Here is a 15,013-nt window from a genome sequence, read left to right on the forward strand (position 1 = left end):
AGTATCTGTTTTTGCACCCGACCATCACATCAAATTCTTTCATACCAAAAGGATTAGTTTTTGTAGTCCTAAGTTATGTTATCAACCTTACTTGCTAGGTAAGTAGAAAAGGGCTATGTAATTTTTCAAACAGCTGGTTTTTGCCAAGCAATGTACTTGGTGAGTTTTAAGTTAGTTTATTTATGGAACTATCATGAAGTACCCACTCACTTCTTAAAGAAGTCCTTAAAAATCCCTCAAACAAACAACAAATAACAGAAAGCAGAAAATTTACATTTTTTTTGCCTTCCTTTTATTCCAGAGGTAACCTACCTGATAATAAGCTTCCATTAAATGTTAATAAAACAAAGGTTACATAATTCACTATCCAGCAAGGACTAAGCAGGATAAATCCAGATACTAATGATGGTTTGTTTGGGATTAATGGTAAGCATTGGATTAGTTGAGAGCTTCTTGGTATCTGCATTTCCCAGCTCACAACAAAAACTCCAACAGCAAAAGGCTAGTGCCACCTTTGGATGAAAATTCGTATTAGATCCCTCAGTCAATCTGATTTTCTAATCTGCTATTTGATTAGATACTTTGTCGTGCTTTCAGAAAGTTAAGTAAGATTTAATCAGAAAGTTGTTTTTTCCTTCTCTCTCACCTCCCTTTTTCCTACTTTCTCCCACTCAACTTTAATTTTTAAGCAATAGAGAAAGAGTTCTTCCCTCTTCTTAGTGCTCATATGATAGCTCTTCGGAGTTTATTCTTGGAAATGTATCAGAATGTCTATTAATTGTCATGGTACTTGATTAAAGTCTATTTGTAAGATATTTCCACAAAAATGTTAAGCATTTGAGGGAGAAGAAAAAAAATCAGTGAAACTTTTAACCTAAGTTTAGGTAAAGGTTTACATAACTTTGATTCTTATTTTGGTACTTCACCCATTTCCAGACTTATCCTTATTTTACCTTGCTTCAGATAGCCAGAAATATCCTCATCAGTCATCAGACCTGCAGCACCTCATTCATCTAAGAAAGAAAGGACTGCTTCATTTTGAAAGGCTGTATCCAAATGTGTTATACAGGCTCTGGCTGAAATGGAATTCACTTTCTTCACAGGGGACCACGTCCTGCTGTGTTTGAGTTTGTGACTAGAACAGCGTTGCTTAACACCCCAGTGGTTTTGTCTACTGCTGAACAGTGCTTGCACAACATCAAAGCCTTCTTGTTAGTCTCTCTGGGAGTGGGCAAGGATTTGGGAGGGAACAGAGGTGGGACAGCTGACACAGACCGGCCGAAGGGATATTCCATACTGTGTATCTTCATGCTCAGAGATGAGAATCTTAGGGTAGGGGATGGAACATCTTCCAGCACAGCCATTGCTCAGAGTCTAGCAGGACATCGGTCTGATCGTGAAAGATGGCAAGTACAGCACTCTCTCTCTACCCTCCTTCCTTCACTTTTGAACTTTCCTTTGACCCAGACATTTTCTTGCTTTTGTTCTTCCCGTTGTGTGCCCAGCCCACCGCAGGAGGCGTGAGCAAGCAGCTATGTGGGTGCTTAACCGCTGGGTCCACCTAGCACACCAGGGTTTTCAAAACTTGTGTCTCCGCAATAGGCACATGGCAGCATCTTATTCCTTAAGGCAAAATAGTATAGCATTACTGACAATCAAATCTACAGTCGTGGTTGGTATCAACAAAAAGTGGAGACTGTAAGCAAAAAATCCCAGAGAGGCAAATGATACCATTTGCTAATTGGCTTTGGCTTTTCATCTCTGAGTGGGTTTTATAATTACATGTGAGCTTTATTTGATTTCAAGGGCTCTGCATTTATTTCTAATAGTAGTACTTTCCAGTTTTTATTGGATGATCCCCTGGAGACCTTGTACTAGGGAAAAAATGTAATCAACCAAAAACTTTACTTCCTATGTTCAGGCATACTTCTACAGCAATGTGAAACATATGCCATTTAACCTACCCCACACACAGGCAAGTAACAACTTGAGAAAGACTGTCTGGAGTGAATCAAATCAAAAGAAGGGACTTTTCTTGATGATTTCCCAGTGCAACCAATTAAGTCCACTCCCTGCACACTATGTGGCCTTGTTTTTCAATTTTTTATGATTTCTTTTCCTTAACAATTCCCTTTGTCCCCTTAGGGATGAAAGGACAAGTGTTTGCTTTCAACTGAGGAAATGCTCTGACATCAATGCCCCTCTACGGCCATTCTATTTCTAAAGCTTCTGTTTGCAAAGCTGAGCAAAGTTTGGCCGGCTGACTTCTTTTGCTCTCTGCAAGTACCTCCTATACTTGAGGAGAAAATTCAGGATCATCTGAAAAAAAGTTACACGCATCACACATCAACATGTAGCTGAAGTGATACCACTATTACCATGTGAGTCATTACACAACCATTTACTGGAGAAAAGGCTCATGTTTCCAGTTTTTTCTTATGCCCCTACCACTAATGCCTGAGTGTCTGTACCTCACTTACCACTTGAGTCAAGGTCAGGTGAATATAAGAATGGCGTAAGTCAGAAGATTCCTGAACTCCTGACATGCTGGGAAGATTTAAAGAGTACCTAAAATCATATCTCGTATGACAGCATTTCTTATTCATGTTTTATTGAAGCGAAAGTCAGTCAATGAAGTAAAGTGCACATGCAACTCTACTACTATCTCTTACTTTCTACCATTTTTATCCAATGAATTTAGTACATATCCTAAAGGGAACCCTGGAGCTGCCAGCATGTCTGTGTACATTTAATAAAATGAAAGTAAACCAAAGTAGATAAAACCTAGAAAAACAAAGAGCAAATGCTGCTCTATTCTCAGTTCAATCCACGTTTCTCGGCCCATCTGGCACTTAAAGCCACCTTTATGCTTCCACAAACCGAAGGCCATATGAACAAGATTATATCCCAAGATAAAAATGCACATCCCCAGAGTGTGAGACCTAGATTAAACCATTCAACAGGTATTCATCCCTGTCCTGCCAACATAAAATGCAGCAGCAAGCAGGCACTTTCTGCCAGTATAACCCATTTATTCTATCACTAACCCACCACATGTCTGCAGTCCCTGTCCAGGTTGCTTACATTGGGGCTGACATTCACTCAGACCTTGACCATACCCAGCTTTAACACCATGGTGGGACACACCCAGTGACCGAGAGCTGACCACTTTAGTATTCACGGAGTGCGGACCATCACTAGGTTTTACTTTTATGACTGCAGCCAACTAGTTTTAAAAGTAGTTACCTGGTACCCAAGTCAGGATTTTAATACAGAACATAAATCCCAGCAGATGCTGGAAAAATGCACCCAAAAAGCTGGATAAATATTTGGCCAGAGGATCCAACCTCCCAGGCTGGCTACTTTAAAACATCAGCTGCAGCAAGACAAAAACAATTTGCAGATTCTCATGAAGTAATTCATCAGAGTATGTAGCTCACAACTAATAAGCAACACTCTGCTAGACTTAGCATACCTCAAGCCTAAGCACACATGATTTCAAAACAATGAGCTTGCGACCATATCAGGGTATCTAAATTTCTGTACTACCCTGCCTACAAAGGCATCCATCCCTCCCAGCCAAGATGCTAACATTGGCAGAAGCCAATAGGCTGACAGTGAGTCTTGCCACTCTTTTCATTCCCTGACCCGGTGGGAGCCTTCCCTTTCTTCAGCAAGCAGCAAGAACTGATGTGACTACTCAGATCTGAGAAAAAGTAAAGAAAGAACTCTGTTCAGACCAGGGGTGTGGTTGGTGTCACAGCCAGCACCATCTCACCTTGCAGTCTCCCTAGGGCAGACTCTGGCTTTCCAGCAGCCAGATTAATACCTCCTAACCCACATTAACCTATACATTCCCTCATCCATCACCCCAGGAAACTATGAGGCCCTTGTCCAATACATTTAAAAGTGGCACAGCTGCAAAGGGTACAACAATACCAAAGAGCAACATCAGAATTGTGAAAGATACAAGTGATCGTAGATAAATGTATTCCAAAGTTTAATAACATGGCAGGCAGTACAACTCTAAATAGTCAGTTAAGGCACACTGTAATAAAAAGTTAGGGACACAGAAATGCAAGTTGACTCCTCATGTGTGAGGCTGTAAATACCACCTGAAACAAAAAAAGACCTTTCTCTCACAATGCTATCAGAAATCCCGTGTTACCCAAAACTTCAGCATTAACCTAACGCAGGGTTTGGACGCTCGAGGCACGAGCTCTGGCGTGCCCCAGGTCAGAGTCAGTCCAGCTGCGTTACCTCCACGCGTCGCTGAAGCGGCTTCGGCATCAGGAAAAGGGCTGCTTGCCGGGCTAGCTAGCTGGCTTCTCGGCAGAGGAAACACAGCATGAGCCGGTGGTATCAGCTCACTTAGCTCGGAGACAAAGGAAGAGAGAGGCTGTTCAGGTCTGACTCCTAACAGGTTTATTGTTGGAAGTTTCGCAACCCAAACGAGCTCGGAAGGCTGGAATGCGATGTGATGGGAATGATGGGATTATGACGGGATCCTCCCTTGAGGCTCATCCTCAGTTTTATAGGGAATTTGAAAACCCTGGCGAAAGGGGAAAACAACCAATGAGTTACAAGCCAGGGAGAGGATACAATGTAACAAGAACCACTGTGGGGGGGGAACCGAGAGGCGAGAGTTACAACAGAACCAATGAACAACCGAGTAACCGAGAATTTTCCAGAACCGGGGGAGGTGGCACCGCCCAGGGGGTGCGGCTTAGGCTTCTGAGCCGCCCTTCGACCCACCCTCTGAGTCTGCCTCTTCGGGAAACTCGATCCAGGGGAGGGGCTGGGATTGATTGGCATCACGCAGCCCCAGCCCCGCAGCGAGCTGGGTTGCACCAACGCTAACCCCCGATTTCCAGTGCTGTGTTGTAACAGCTTACCCAGCCAGGCCCTTCCTATGTGCCTCCTCCAGAGCAGACAGTGCCTCACAGTGCTTAGCTCAACAAGAGCAACCAGAAAGTCACGACTGACACCATAAAGATGTTTGTTCCACATATGGTTGCAGCTCACACTTCATTAGTGCCTGTTCCTAAAGGACAAATTTATCTGCTGCTCTGACGCTCTGCTGCTCATGCCTGCCTAACCATATTGCAGGCAACACGACTAACCCAATAGCACTTTGGTTCCAAGAAATTCCATGCTCCATGTAATTTACTTATCTGGTGAAAAATCATACGCTGGCAAAACCCTTTCAAAGGCATTCATAGCAAATGGGATGTCTCATGAGGTCTGTAATATTGCTAAGCACTAGTGGCTGACACCATTGGATGTCTACACAAGCCTGGAAGTCGCCCTCCCACTTGCCAGGTCTGTGGGCCCAAAGGGACACTCTCAGGGTGGGCAGTCACAGGCCTCTCACAGGCAGAACACCCTGAGAACTTGGGTATTTTTTTCCTACTGTAATTTATTGCCAGTTAACATCAACTTCTGATTGCTCATCTGAGTGCTGGGGGGTGGGTGGGAAAGCATAAACACCTACTTGAACAGCTCTCCTCCCCCTTTCTAATTTCAGCTTCTCATGGGTCACAGACCAGCTACAGTCAGCCCGTGCCAGTGCCCTGCCGAGCCAGTGGATGAGGCAGGGGCTTGGGGTTGCATGGTAACGATCCCACCTCCTGCTCTTTCCTTTTTACTGTTTTTCCATTGCCTCTCCATGTCTTCATGTTTCCAGCTCAGTGTGCCCACAGTCACTGTTCCTCAGATGAGTCCTCACCCTGGTGTGAGATGCCCACAGCCATCTTCCCGCAAAGGATCCCTCCTTTGGCGTGGGTCACCTTCCGAGAGCAGCAGCCCTCACAGCATGGTGCCTCTGGTCCCCCACAGCTGCCATTCCTGCTCAAAGGCATCAGTGCTGATGGCCACAGGCTGCCCACGCCACGGGCTGCCCATTCCAGTCAGCAACACCACAGGGCTGGCAATGGCCACCTGCCGGGCAGGGCAGCCCGCAGCCCCCACTGCCCACACACAGCACATGGCCATGCAGTGCCCAGCTGTTCTGCACCACACAGCTTCAAAGTTAGAGACAAACTATTAAGAAAAAAAAAAAAGAAAAAGAAACAAAAAGCAATCTCAGTCTACTCTTGCTCTTACACCACTAGATAAGTCAAAAAATTGAATACTAAAGTAGAACAGCACTAATACTTTAGCAGTCTTTGACATGAAATTGTGGAAAATCCTCTCATGATTTACTTTGGATTTGTTTATCTGTTCTAGATTTATTCTAGATTTCTCCCCCTGTAGATTTCCATTTGTTTTAACACATATACTAAAACTGGGCTGCTATTGCTATGCAAATTGTTTAATTCAGATTTCTTTTTATAGTAGCTTTTGTTTCAAAGGCTTGCATAACTTGCTAAGGAACTCATGCTTTAAAAAGATACATACTGAAAACAAATTAACATTTTCTGCAGGAGGTTTCAAATAACTGTACAGAGGGGAACTAAAAAGGAAAAAATCAATTATCCTTTTAAGTGGGATATCAGAAGTGAGACTTTTTAAGTTACTTGAAGGTTATAATGGATGAGTTTGTTCAGACACAGAATGCAATTTCAAACACAATGCAATTTCAGAAGCAAAAGTTTCCTTGGTTCCAATAATGTACTTTCCTGAAAAGAGACTTTATTTGGACCAGAGACACACAAACATCCCACGTTTCCAAAGAAGCTTCCTTAATGTCTACAGTGAACTACATCATCAATGTTGTTTGGCTTTCAAAGCCCCAGCCTCAGACCATCCTGAGACATAACACGTGCCCTGCGGCCACAAGTGCAGACTTTGAGTCTTCATGGTGCTCTATGTTCTAGAGCACAGAACCTGGAACTAGGCAGGCAAGTGAACGTGGCAGGCAAGACATCACACAAACACATGGCATAAACATGAGTTGGGTTTGTAGGACAAAGAATTGGTCTTCACTAATACTAGCCATACCAGTTCTGATTTCTGGCCAACTTGTATCCCAAACTCTGCCTTTTCTTCTTTTTTTATTTGCTTTTTTGTCTAATCAAAATGGCTTGCACTTGCATTTATATTGGGAATTCTTTTCAAGCACGTAACAGGCACAGAGGAAGTGTTTGCACTGAAATTCATTGCTTACTTTCATCTGACCATTGCAGGAGAATGTACTTTTCATCTCCAAACTACAATGTGTTCTACCACGTTCTTTTAATGATGTAGCTAGTAGTAACTAGCCAAGAGGATTCTGAAATTAGTTATTTCTGCAGTTTCTGGATATGATGAAAAGCACTCAAAAATATGTAGAACCTCCTTGATATTTTACCATTCAAGACAGCATTATCATCTTCAGGAATGCAATATTCTGAAAAGACAGTTCTGCCCATCAAATTTCACCAAAAGTCATGGAAAATTAGACATGTTTTTTATTCCTAGAAGACTAGAACCAAGGAAAAAACTTCATGCTTCAAACAGTGACTGACAGTCTTTGTAGCTTCCACACATTTTGTGACTGTATTATTGAGATGTTTATTCCATGAATTGCAGAAGTTTAATCAGACAGTAAAGTTAAAAAACAAGCAGCAATGCAGGGGCAGACAATTTCTATTAGGCTAATATCCCATTTCTTGACTGAAGCATTGAAATCAAGGACAGCCTTGCCTCATATGGGCATCCACACATCCCCAAAGAACAGCAACTCCTCTCTCAATAAACAGTCAATACACCACAAGTGTTACGAGATAACCCCCAAGCTTTCTGAGCTACTGAGACTCTACATCCTAATTTTGGCTTCATTTCAGAACTGCCCCTGGCACAAACTGAAAAGACTAGAAAAGAAAAACAACAAAGCATTGAGTTGACTAAAAGAGCTCACAAAAAAACCCCCAAAAAGCAGAGCTTCTGAGTGTCCCAAGAGAACCAAGGTGTCTGAAAGAACCAGAATGTATGGAACTGTAAACTGGAGCAAGAAATTCAAGGATGCTGCTTTAATGTACTCTTCTCTCGAGCTTAGTCTCCCTAAATAAAAAAATAAATAAAAAAGGGCATTTGAGACAACCACCCATCCACTGTATCCATGAATAAACAGAGACTTCTAAGGGGAAGAAATGCACGGAGAACTCTGGAGATATGGTGCAGAAATCCAGAAGATACCAAGGGAAAATCTCAACTTCTCATGTTCTGGATCACATCCTCCACTTTCCATAGGCAGCAAAGGAGCACTAGGCTTCTATTCACCTGCATGATATACCTGGTGTTAGTAAAAGCGTAAGTGCTCTTCTATCCACACACTGCAGCAGATGATAGAGTAGAAGACTTCTACCCATCCAACTAAGAGAAAAAAGCCCAGAGGAGGTAGTTAGGCTAAAGCAGAGTATTATAAAAATACATCATAAATAGGCTGAAGCTGACAATCCAGAAAGTAATTCTTAAGTATATGCCACAGCAGTATAATCAGACAGCCAAGCAGGAATCTGCCTGTCTTCACCCCTTCCATCTTTCCCCCTCATCTTCCCTGAAGCATACCATTTATCAGCATACAGAGATGCCCAATCAGACTAGATATTAGAGGTGTCTTGCTACTAAATTTCAGCTGCTTGCATAGTGACAAAAGCTACTTACCAACTCCAGGGCAACAAATTTGCTAGACAATCAAAAAAAGAAAACTTGGGAGTCAAAACCAAGCAGTTGACTTGACAGTTTTCAAAATAATGTAAACAATGCTATATTTCAGCTGTTCTCATCAGTCACACAAAAGAAGCCAAAGCTCTGTGCAATAAACAGTGTGTGGCACTATTAGGAGAGAGATTTTACACTTGTACATACATCAGTAGACAGCAGACTTTCAAAGTGTAATACCCTATTCAGAGATTTCCCTGCATCTGCCCTCTTAGAGCCACAATACATAGAAGATGTGGCAGAGCATTTGCAATCAGAAATCAAGGCTTACAGAAGTACACACTTAGGAAATTAGTACTGTTTTAAACACTGTTTCAGAAAGCTCACGGAATTTAAAAAAAGGCAATACCATAATGAAAATCCATTTAACACTAAAAACATTTTTCAGTATTGAGCAGCCCAACTATAAAAATTCTCTCTAGTTCTGGATTTCATAGAATTACATATGATTGAACTATCTAATCAACAATTAAGTGAAAGAATGGTATGATCAATATAATGAAATAAAAAGCAGAAGTAAATATCTGTTAGTCCAACAAGTTACACAAAGCTGTGTATTCAAAACCACACAGACTAACACTTTGACCAGTGACAGTGGAGCGCTGCATTTGCTAGAACTTTATGAATAGACAAGAAACAAAGAGTCTTGTAACTTCTTGTTGTTGGTGTCAACCCAGTATCAGTTGATAAAGTGGAAGTTTCCAAGAATAGCCATGATTTGCCTTTAGTGCTCTTCTCTGTATCGATACCAAGCCTCATTTTTGCTTCTCTCACCATGAGACCGTACAAAATTTCCATTTGCAACCTGGTGTCCCTAGCCCTGCCCTTAGCCATAACCTGAACTATGAATCAAATAAATCACCCGGCACAGAACACTTCATAAACAACTTGCAGCCATCAAACCTAGACCTGCAGACTCTGCTGTGTGATCAATGAATTTAATTCTTTATGATGCTGTTCATAATCCTAACCTAATCTCATCCTGGAAAAAAAACATACACCATTATCTTCTGACATGACAGGCCTGAAGAAGCTGAAAAATTAGCCACTAAAACTTTCCAATGCTTAAACTCATGCTTAATTCTATGGGGAATAATTGACAAGACATCAGTAACTCTCTCAAGCAAAGCAGAACACCATGTCCCTAGAAAAGTCATCACAGTTTTGGTTATTTCTCCTTCCTTCCATGTTGCCTAAAGCTCTTTCTTCACTCCATCCATACTGTATTTCCAAACCAAGAACACCAAGGCAGATATCCTTTCCCAGTCTCAAAGAAATGCTCAATTTCAAAGAAAACATATTGCCCCCTGACTAGATGAATTGTTTTAGAACCACTTCAGCATTTTAAGAGCCTATGTTCTGACAAGCAAAGGAAAATTCCATTCACAGATCAAAAAATAACTGTATAATTTGGAAGCTATTTGTTTCTTAGAAAACAATCAATGGAACAGTCCTGCCAATGTAGGAGTAAAATTACCAGAAGCACTCAAGTGCTGTACTCCTAGGTATGTAACTATTGACTTGTATATACGGCTCACACAATGCAGTCTCTAGCTGTTTCTGAGATCATGCACACATATATTAGAAATACGATCTTCGATTTTGTGTTCTATAAAAACATAATGTAATTACCCATTTCCATACATGAGCTTAAAGGCACTCATTTTTGTATGTAAATAGCAGGAAGGCTACTACTCATGTTCAAAATGTTCAGTCTTTCCAACAGGCTCCTTGAACACAGAGCTATGATTTCCTTCATTGGATATTCTCATACCTCCAACACCAGTAGTCTTTTTTTTTTTAAGGTGACTTTTTGCATCAAGCTGTCATCTATGACATAAAACTTGTGTGCGTGTGAAATTAAGACCACACATTGTCACTGGCCAAAGGCAATGCACAATATTGCAGGAAATAAAATCTGTGATGTGATGTGATGCCATGTGATGGCACGACTTTGTTGCTTTTTCATAACTGGGTTCTTCAAACAGTTAGACCAGACTACACAGAATGGACAATTAAGTGTGGTTTTGCAGGATGAGACTGTCATGCAGGCATTTTACAGCTATTCATTTTGGAAGGTATGGGCTACATACATGCTATCTAACATTTTCCAGTTTAACACTTCCTTTTCTTTTTGTCTCTCCATACAAGAACCAGAATAATTTTACCTGAGGAAAAATATTAACAGTCCTGTCTTTCCAACCAATGGAGCAGTAACCTATGGGCTACTCAAATAACTTTTTAAAAATTCAAGAATTAAATAAAAACCAATTTTTTATCTACAGAAGTAAATAAAATCATATTTCACACAACAACAAAAGTAGTATTTTGACACTCCTGGAAGAGAAATCAGAACTATGGAAAGTCACTACTGAACTTCTACAATAAACACAATGTTAACTATTCAAGTCATTAGTACACAGAAACACAAAAGCTGTGCTGAAAAACTGTTACCATCAACTCCAAAAGGAAGCACATTATGTTTGCAATATCAGAGTGTTTTTGGACTGCAACAGAAACTAAATTTAGACCCAGTTACATAAAAAATACTAATAGCCTTAACACTTTTAATCAGCATAAGAGGTTTAGAGATACACAAATGATTTAAAGTCTGATGACTAGTTTTATACTGCTTTTGCAATATTGTGCATTAGTAAAGTCAGGGAGATTATGAAAGAAATACTAAAGCATAATAAAATTACATAAAACATGAAAAGCAGGCTATACCGAGCGACTCCAAACATTGATGCTAAGAGAAATTTTACCAGAGTATTTCAAAAACATAACTTCTCTATAGATTCTTGCAGCATAAAGATTAATCTAACCAGGTAATGCAAACCAAGTACTGGTAGGTTCAGAAAATAGGTTGGACGCTTTATAAATGCAGTATTAACTTGTGTGATCCTCCAAAGAGCAAAGAATAAAACACTTACTATCTTCATACTGTTGCAAACTGCTGATCCATGACAAGCACAACAGCACAAAGCAATCTGGCAGCCTTTCAAATGCCGAGTCTGGCATGGTGACGGGCAATATGCTCCGCCAGCTGTGCAACTCCTTCAGGAGCTGCAAAACAGCAGAAGAAGTAATTCCCTGATGATTTGTCAGAGCAGTTCATTACCATGTCTTGCAGAGCACCTGCCAATAATTTATGAAGTATTGATTACATCACACTCAGGGGTTTTTGCTCCATGAAAGTTAAACAAGTTCTCTGAAAACAACCAAAGATACAATAATAGTGCACTAACAGAAATAATTACTTGGATATGGTATATCTGTTGCCCCAGACACATGGTAAAATTACAAAATGATTGGCAATGTTATCGCACCCAATCTCACACTTTTTGATATGTAATCCACACCATGAAAACATTTTCAGGTTCACATCATGAAGCATATGCAACAGGCTAGTTAGGTAATTGTGGGTAACGTTGTTTTTTTTTTTTGCTGACCATTTTTTCTTTATTTGACCAGTTCATTGCAGTGGCATCAGAAAACATTCCTTAGAAGGCTGTTCCTGTCGCTGTGTCCTAGGCAGATACAGAAATTAAACAGTGATGATTAAGTTCTAACTACATCCTTTCCTTTCAAGGATCTTTCAAAATCCTCTTGTACAATTTTACTGCAAAATTTGAGTGTTACCACTGATAACAACGTATTACCTACCTGCTTCAGAATTATTGCTGAAAAACTTTGGCAATAACAGCTGAGATGAGCACACTATAAAACTTATACAGATGGATTTAAAAGATTAAACACCCACACTTTGACACAACTACTGTAAAATAAGGTATACTGGAAAATAACGTATGATACTTGTGTGGTCAGTCACATTTTTGCTCTTTCTACAAAAATATAAAGAGCTGGAGAAGTAGTAGTTCTCTGGATTAGATTAACTGCAATGGTTTTACATAAAACTGCAACCTTCAACCCCAATAAAATGTTATCTTTCAACCTCTAGACTATTACTGATTTTTTTTTTTTCTTTGCTAGAACTCAGTGATCCAAACTGCCTCACTCCAAATTAAGAGTTCTTGTTCTGATTTACAGAGCTGGAAAGCAGTTGAGTAAATGACTGTGTATCACAACGTAGTTCAGAACTGGTGAGACAACTAAACAAGACTTCTTGCAGACAAGGTAACTGAGTTAAGTGAAAGCTTTAAGAAGGTACCAATGAAACCACCGCTTGAGAAATCGATCACTCCAAGAGCTGTTGCTTAACAGCTGTGTTGTTAAGAGTTCATTCTTCACACCTATATATTCCTATAAACTAATTAGCCACAAACAAAGGAAAAAATAATTTGTTACATCTAAAAATAAAAACCTTCAACATTTTGAAGATGGAATTTTTATTTACTTGCAAAAGTTCTGACATTGTTATTGACATTAAATGTTATGCTTTATTTTCTACATCTTAAATACCAGCAAGGGCATAGCAGCCACCACTACACAACATGATTAATTCTCTCCATTAGTTTACCATGTAATTTTCCAGAGTCAGTTTTACAAAAACGGTATCAGCCTTGGGCCAAGTTCAACAGCAAGCTTGTGGTTTGGGTTGTATTATTTTTTAACTGAAATGACCACCATTGCAAATTTCTTTAGACTCATTTGTCAAAAGTAGCTTTTAGAGAAGTTTTTATCACTTCCAAAAAGCTGCACTGAAAATGAAAAATATTTAAGAAAAGCCTGCACAACCAAAATAATGTATTTTCTCATTACCAAAATTGGTGACTGCCAGATTGCAGTTACAAACTACACTTTTTTGCAGATGTTTAGCTCATTATCATTCAGCTGTTGAATCACAGATGCAGCTTGCATCACCTAAGAGGATTATGCAACAACAGGCAGGTTTTTACTGCTTAAAGCTCATACAGCAAACTTGCTTCTTCTAACCTTTAGAGTTTGTATGGATCCTTCTCTTCCAGGAAAACAGTTAGAGAGCTTACTGGAAGTTCTACTAAATAATGCAGGAGGTGAGGTTGTTTTTTGGATTTTTTACTTTTTGTCACAGTGGTAATACATAACCCATCAAAGAGAGTAAAATTTGAAGTTCACTGCACGAAACAATCTTGTTTTCCCACATACTCATAACTAATTCCTCTTCTAGCACTGTGAGGAAGTGTTATTGAGCTGAAAGGAAGGATCCATTCCCTTACCATGGAACTGCAACCACTCCTCAGAGTTCCTCTGCCAGAAAACTCTAAGACAGAATTAAGAATTTAATTAATGTAATGAATGTAGTTGATCTGAAACAACATGCTCTTTCATCCCTTGGTTAATACTGGTCCAGCAGTGTGATGTACATTAACAGTTCACAACATATACTGTTTATTATGCCATTTTATATCATCCAAACCATTCAATGAAGTATTTGTCCTTCCAGTACCCTTCATGGAAATGAGTTTCTACAAAAACTTGTGTTGTTATACTGGAAGCTTTCAACTTCATTAGAAATAAAAAAAGTACTCTTAAAAAGATGATTAGTGCTCACTTCAACTTTGGCTAACCACCGTGGTCTGTACTTGAAGGAAACAAGCCATGCAACAAGACTCCCAAAATAAATGCTGGTGATGTAGGATAGACATGATCTGGCAATGTGCTCTTGCAACCCAAAGAGCCAATTGTATCCTGGACTGCATACAAAGCAGTGTGGGCAGCAGAGTGAGGGAGGGGATTCTGCCCTCTCCTCCACTCTGGTGAGACCCCACCTGAAACACTGCATCCAGCTCTGGGGTCCGCAGCACAGGAAGGACATGGACCTGATGGAGCAACTGCAGAGGAGGGCCACGAAGATGATCAGGGGGCTGGAGCACCTCTCCCATGAAGGCAGGCTCAGAGAGCTGGGGTGGTCTAGACTGGGAAAGAGAAACCTCTGGGGAAACCTTAGAGCACCTTCCAGTACTTAAAGGGGTCCTACAGAAGAGCTGGAGAGAAGACTTTTTACAAGGGCATGAAGTGAAAGGACAACAGGGAATGGCTTTAAACCAAAAGAGAGTACATTTAGATTAGGTACTAGGAAGAAATTCTTCAGAGTGGGGGTGACGTACTGGCACAGGTTGCCCAGAGAAGTTGTGGATGGCTCATCTCTGGAAGTGTTCAAGGCCAGGTTGGATGGTGCTTTGAGCAACCTGGTCTAGTGGAAGGTGTCCCTGCCCGTGGCAGGGCGCTGAAACAAGATGATCTTTAAGGCCCTTTCCAAACCAAACCATTCTATGATTCTATGAAATTTTGATCTTTGTATTATATCTCTTATCCAATCAAAAAGAGTCTTAAGAGAAGGTAACACTTAATACTGTTTAAAATATTTTTAAAAATGAATGTCAACAGGCAATTTTATAGATTCTTTTGATCTAGTTTCATTATCCCA

The 15,013-nt window shown here is 40.4% G+C and overlaps 1 long non-coding RNA gene across 1 annotated transcript; it reads right to left on the minus strand.

The window, feature by feature from the left end:
• Positions 1-4,410: 4,410 nt before the first annotated feature.
• LOC125327950 lies at positions 4,411-14,730 on the minus strand. The gene is made up of 2 exons (XR_007204461.1): positions 5,649-14,730; positions 4,411-4,552 (listed from the first exon to the last, which is right to left on the minus strand). It is a non-coding gene; the product is annotated as an uncharacterized LOC125327950 (long non-coding RNA).
• Between the last annotated feature and the right edge of the window lie 283 nt (positions 14,731-15,013).

The sequence above is a fragment of the Corvus hawaiiensis genome, chromosome 6, assembly GCF_020740725.1.
Source record: "Corvus hawaiiensis isolate bCorHaw1 chromosome 6, bCorHaw1.pri.cur, whole genome shotgun sequence".
Lineage (NCBI taxonomy): Eukaryota > Metazoa > Chordata > Aves > Passeriformes > Corvidae > Corvus > Corvus hawaiiensis.